We start from the raw sequence: 6,689 nt of genomic DNA on the forward strand, positions 1-6,689 counted from the left end.
TCTTGATCTGCAGCTTTCTCTGCAAACTGCCCATTGCTGAAAGCTCCCCTCGTGAGGAGCAGACTCTCATCTGGTCTGCATTTACACTGGAACTGCTTGGCCACAACACGATGAGAGAATAATTATTGAACTATTTTACTGTACAACTATTTCCAAATTGTTGATTTTTTATTGATTTCAGGAGGCAAGCTAATTGCCCCATGGCAACTTGATGTGAACATTTAATGAAGATCAGGAAACAGAGTTTATGAAAAGCTGTTGTATAGTCACTGCAAAGTTTCAAGAACTGTTTTATACTTCCTGACAGTGCTGGGCCGAGCTTAATGGTTTGTTTTTATTACTTAAGAGTGTAAACCTTGCTTTAGCCTGGTGTGTGGAAACTATACCCTCATCCCACATTACGCATTTTTGAGTTGCTTTTTCCTCACTCCTGACTTCCTTTCCTGCTATCTACAGTCAGAACTTTTTCTGTTTTAATTGTCTGAAAGCGAGTTTCTAGCTTTGCTCCCTGAGAATCTTAATACACACACGCACGCACTCCTGAAGCTAAGTGTCTGCATTGTTTCACTTTGTTTTGGGTGGAGTTTCTTTTCGGCACTTGGTTGCTAGACAACCAAGCAGACAAAAGTTAAGGATTGAAAAGGCATTTTTAAAGATGTCGAATCTTGGCTGCTTGAACTGTTTTATCTTTGTCTTTATATGGAAGGCTTAGTTCTCTTACCAGGCTACTCTGGTCTTTTGTTGCTGAGATGGCTGATAGAAGATTTGTTGAAGTAGAGCTCTTAAAGCATTATCTGTTTGAGAGCTTTCTTAAGTGTTGTTCCCATTTGCTGGAACATGCTTCCCACCTGGATGGGCAAAAAAAGCCAGCTTAGTTTCCAAGGGTGTATTTTAAATCACTAATAAAGTGTGTGCCAGCCCCCAGCTGCTTCAATTGTTGCAAGGCAAAGAGGTGGAGAAAAGATTGCTTTAAAAAAAAAAAAGATTACTTTTTGAGGTAACATTCAGAAAAACAAGACTTCAGTTGGTGCAGAACACAGTCACCAAGAAGCTGCATTTGGTTTTCAGTAGACAGTATTGGAAATGTTTTAAAAAATTCTTAAAAAGTCTAATTTTAAATCAAAGTCACTTAAATCATCATTTCAGTAAGATGTTTCAGGAACACGTTATTAATATCCAATCTTTATACATCTGCCAAGTTGGACGTGTGTTCACAAGTTCATGTTGCATGTGTACACAATTTGTAGCTGACATGCTTTGCTCACTTCAGGTCTGCCCTTTTCCCTCCTCCATCCTCTGAGATGCTGTCTTTCCTCTTCGCAGGGTTCCCTGTGCTGTAATTCAATCAAATCCATGGAAAACTTTACCAACTTTACTGAATCATTTATAGGCAGGATTTCCTGGCATGAGGATCAAACAGGGAGCCCTGAAGTTTGTTCATCGTAGACTGTTTTGGAAATTAGGATCTTCTGAAGCCCATCTGGCCCTACGCATAAATTTGATAAAATGTTCTCAGCTGAAGAAATCTTGTGTGTGCATGCTTAGTTGCTAAGTTGACCCCATGGACTGTAGCCCACTAGGATCTTCTGTCCATGGGATTTCCCAGGCAAGAATACTGAAGTGGGATGCAATTTCCTTCTCCAGGGGATCTTCCCAACCCAGGGATCAAACTCACATCATTTGCATCTCCTGCATTGGCAGGTAGATTCTTTACCACTGTCCAAGTTAGTAATGGCAACCCACTCCAGTATTCTTGCCTGGAAAATTCCATTGACAGAGGAGCCTGCGGGCTACAGTACATGGGGTTGCAAGAGTCGGACACAACTTAGTGACTAAATCACCATCACAAGTTAATTCTGACTTAAACATTGCTTGACTTCACCAGTAAACCTATTGTCCTCACCAGTACTTTTGTCTTGACAGTATTAGGAGGCACAGCAATAATGATGCTTAAACATCAAGGCCCAGAAATGAATCTGACTGCAAATCTCATGGCAATCAATGAGCGAGCTAAATAGAAATAGGAAAATAGGCCCAGGGAAATTCCAGTATTTTCTAATCTCAAAAAATTTGCTGTTTGCTGTGTGTTTAGTACCGGAAGATCACTTGGCTGAATAAAAGAAAATGGGGAAAACTGGAAAAGTTAAGGGTTGTTGTAGTTAGAAAATTTACGTATGTGAGTGAGATACATGCAGCTTTTATGAGCAGAGAGGTGAATTTTTAAATACACTATGGAACAGTAACTCCTTCCATGATGATGCTATAGAGTATTTGACCTGTATAGAGAAGGCACAGAAGTGATTTTGATAGCTCACTTCATATTGAACCATGGAGAAATAAGAACAGTTGTTAACTGAAAAAGAGCTGAAGGCTAAGAATTCTAGAATCCTCTTACCAACATCCGCAAACCAAAGGAAAAGACATTTCTGCCTTGTTGGGGAATAATGTCCAAGTGAGCTCTAGATCCTCTTTCTTTTTTGTGAGCATCTTTTATGCCTGAATATCATTTTCCACTGACTGGGTAAGGTTGAGGCCTGGATGTCCCTTTGTTTCACCATGTACTCATAAGTTTGCTAAAGTAATTTTTTTAAATTAACTTTTAATATGAGGAAAACTGCTTTAAAATTTGTGTTGACTTCTGTTGTACAATATGAATCAGCCATAACTATATATATATGTTTGTATGTATATCCCCTTGCTCATTAGCCTCCCTCCCCTCTCCCTTTTCCAATCCTTTAGGTCATCACAGAGCCAAGCTGGCTCCTAGTGCTCCAGGAACTTCCCACTATCTATCCATTTTAACATAATAGTGTATATATGTCATTGTTATTCTCTCAATTCATCCTACCCTCTTCTTCCCCATCTAAGACCACCTAAGTCCATTCTCTATTTGGACTTATCTCCATTGTTATTTGTTCAGTCACTAAGTCATGTCTGACTCCTTGCAACTCCATGAATTACAGCATGCCAGGCTTCCCTGTCCTTCACCATTTCCTGGAGCTTGCTCACACTCATGTCCATTGAGTCGGTGATGCCATCCAGTCATCTCATCCTCTGTTGTCCCCTTTGCCTACTGCCCTCAATCTTTCCCAGCATCAGGGACTTTTCCAGTGAGTTGGCTCTTCATATCAGGTGGCCAAAATACTGGAGTTTCAGTTTCAGCATCAGTCCTTTCAATGAATATTGAGGGTTGATTTACTTTAGGATTGACTGGTTTGATCTCCTTGCATCCAAGGGACTCTTGCATCACATTTTTTTTTTCATTTATTTTTATTAGTTGGAGGCTAATTACTTTACAACATTGTAGTGGTTTTTGCCATACATTGACATGAATCAGCCATGGATTTACATGTGTTCCCCATCCTGAATCCCCCTCCCACCTCCCTTCCCATCCCATCCCTCTGGGTCATCCCAGTGTACCAGCCTTGAGCACTTGTCTCATGCATCCAACCTGGACTGGCGATCTGTTTCACACTTGATAATATATATGTTTCAATGGTATTCTGTCAGATCATCCCACCCTCGCCTTCTCCCATAGAGTCCAAAAGTCTGTTCTATACATCTGTATCTCTTTTTCTGTCTTGCATATAGGGTTATCGTTACCATCTTTCTAAATTCCATATATATGTGTTAGTATACTGTAATGGTCTTTATCTTTCTGGCTTACTTCACTCTGTATAATGGGCTCCAGTTTCATCCATCTCATTAGAACTGATTCAAATGTATTCTTTTTAATGGCTGAGTAATATTCCATTATGTATATATACCACAGCTTTCTTATCCATTCGTCTGCTGATGGGCATCTAGGTTGCTTCCGTGTCCTGGCTATTATAAACAGTGCTGCGATGAACATTGGGGTGCACGTGTCTCTTTCAGATCTGGCTTCCTCGGTGTGTATGCCCAGGAGTGGGATTGCTGGGTCATATGGCAGTTCTATTTCCAGTTTTTTAAGGTATCTCCACACTGTTCTCCAAAGTGGCTGTACTAGTTTGCATTCCCACCAACAGTGTAAGAGGGTTCCCTTTTCTCCACACCCTCTCCAGCATTTATTGCTTGTAGACTTTTGGATAGCAGCCATCCTGACTGGCGTGTAATGGTACCTCCTTGTGGTTTTGGTTTGCATTTCTCTGATAATGAATGATGTTGAGCATCTTTTCATGTGTTTGTTAGCCATCTATATGTCTTCTTTGGAGGAATGTCTGTTTAGATCTTTGGCCCATTTTTTGATTGGGTCATTTATTTTTCTGGAATTGAGCTGCAGGAGTTGCTTGTATATTTTTGAGATTAATCCTTTGTCTGTTTGCATCACAATTTGAAAGCATCAGTTCTTTGGCACTCAGCCTTCTTTATGATCCAACTCTCACACCTGTACATAACTACTAGAAAAACCATAGCTTTGACTATACAGACCTCTGTAGGCTAAGTGATGTCTTTTGCTTTTTAATATGCTCTCTAGAGTATATTGCTACAGTCACAATCCAGTGATTTTGGAGCCCAAGAAAATAAAATTCATCACTGCTTCCACTTTTTCATCATCTATTTGCCATGAAGTTATGGGACCAAATGCCATATTAGTCTTTTGAATGTTGAGTTTTAAGCCAGCTTTTTCACTCTCCTCTTTCACCTTCATCAAGAGGCTTTTTAATTCCTCTTTGCTTTCTACCATAAGGGTGGTGTCATCTGCATATCTGAAGTTATTGATATTTCTCCTGGCAATCTTGATTCCGGCTTGTTAGTCGTCCAGCCCTGCATTTCACGTGATGTACTCTACATATAAGTTAAACAGGGTGACAATATATAACCTTGTCAAATTCCTTTTTCAGTTTTGAAGCAGTCAGTTGTTCCATGTAAGGTTCTAATTGTTGCTTCTTATCTTGCACACAGGTTTCTCAGGGGACATGTAAGGTGGTCTGGTATTTCCATCTCTTTAGGAATTTTTCAGTTTGTTGTGGTTCATAGAGTCAAAGGCATTAGCCTGTTCAATGAAACAGAAGTAGGGTTTTCTTTGAATTCCCTTGTGTCTCCATTCCTTCCCTGCAAATATGTACATCAGTGTCATTTATCTAGATTCCATATACATGTGTTAATATATGATATTTGTTTTTCTCTTTCTGACTTCACTCTGTATAACAGGCTCTAAGTTCATCCACCTCACTAAAACTGAGTCAAATCTGTTCATTTTTATGGCTGAGTAGTATTCCATTGCATATACATATCACAACTTCTTTATCCATTCATTTGTCAATGGACATCTAAGTTGCTTCCATGTCTTCACTATTGTAAACAGTGCTGAAGTGAACATTGGGATACATATGTCTTTTAGAGTCATGCTATTATCAGGGTATAGACCCAGTAGTGCTGTTGCTGGCCATATGGTGATTTTGCTTCCCAGGTGGTGCTAGTGTTAAAGAATCCACCTACCGGTGCTGGAGACATAAGAGACTAGGGTTTGATCCCTGGGTGGGGAAGATCCCCTGGAGGAGGGTATGGCAACCCACTCCAGTATTCTTGCTTGAAGAATCCCATGGGCAGAGGAGCCTGGTGGGCTAAAGTCAACTCTGTCTGGGCTACAGAGTTGGACACAACTGAAGAGACTTAGCATACATGCATGAAAACACATGGTAGTTTTATTCCTAGTTTTTTAAGGAGTCTGTATCAGTTTACATTCCCACCAGCAGTGCAGGAGAGTTCCCTTTTCTCCACATCCTCTCCAGCATTTATTGTTTGTAGATTTTTTTGATGATGACCATTCTGATTGGTATAAGGTGATACCTTTTTATTGTTTTGATTTGCATTTCTCTAATATTGATGTTCACATCTTTTCATGTTTGTTGGCCATCTGCATATCTTCTTTGGAGAAATGTCTGTTTAGGTCTTCTCCTCAATTTTGATTGGGCTGTTTGTTTTTCTGATATTATGCTGTTTGAGCTGCTTATATATTTTGGGGACTGATCCTTTGTCAATTGCTTTATTTGCAATAATTTTTTTCCTGTTCTGAGACTTGTCTTTTAACCTCATTTATTACTTCCTTTGTTGTGCAAACACTTTTAAGTTTAATTAGGTCCCATTTGTTTATTTTTGTTTATTTCCATTATTCTAGGAGGTGAGTCAGAGAAAATCTTGCTGTGATTTGTCCCATGTTTTCCTCTAAGAGCTTTATAGATTCTGGCCTTACATTTAAGGACATGACATGAAGGAGCAGAGAGGGGCTTGCTAGATACTCCTAGTATGCAGGTGTAGCCTCATAGTATCGGGGGTAGTCTCAAAGATCCCCTTTCCCAGAACCATTAAAGTTAGGACATTAAAACTACAACACTGCTGTTAATCTTGAGGAAATTTATTAAGGAAACTTGTGGGATGGGAACACTTCCACGTATTACTATGTACCGTTTCTAGGAAGTTCAGGGAGATGCTGGTGTTTCAGCCCCAGTGGTGTAAAAATAAGAGCCTTCCTCCATAGCAGCTGTTGCCAAAACACAGCTCTCTGGAAAGCTCCTGCCAAGGGATCTATGGTGGGGGGTGGGGTTTGATTTCTAAGTCCCAAACAACATTGCAGGCTGTCTAGTAATGGGGTAAGTTAAGTGGTGGTTCTTGCTTAGCAGGAGTGGAAATTGGTATCTTTAATTGTCCCATCACTTACCTAATCTTCAAAAAACCAATTAGAATTTTCCTATACTTCTATTTGCATC

This window comes from Odocoileus virginianus, chromosome 9 (genome assembly GCF_023699985.2).
Source record: "Odocoileus virginianus isolate 20LAN1187 ecotype Illinois chromosome 9, Ovbor_1.2, whole genome shotgun sequence".
Classification (NCBI taxonomy): domain Eukaryota; kingdom Metazoa; phylum Chordata; class Mammalia; order Artiodactyla; family Cervidae; genus Odocoileus; species Odocoileus virginianus.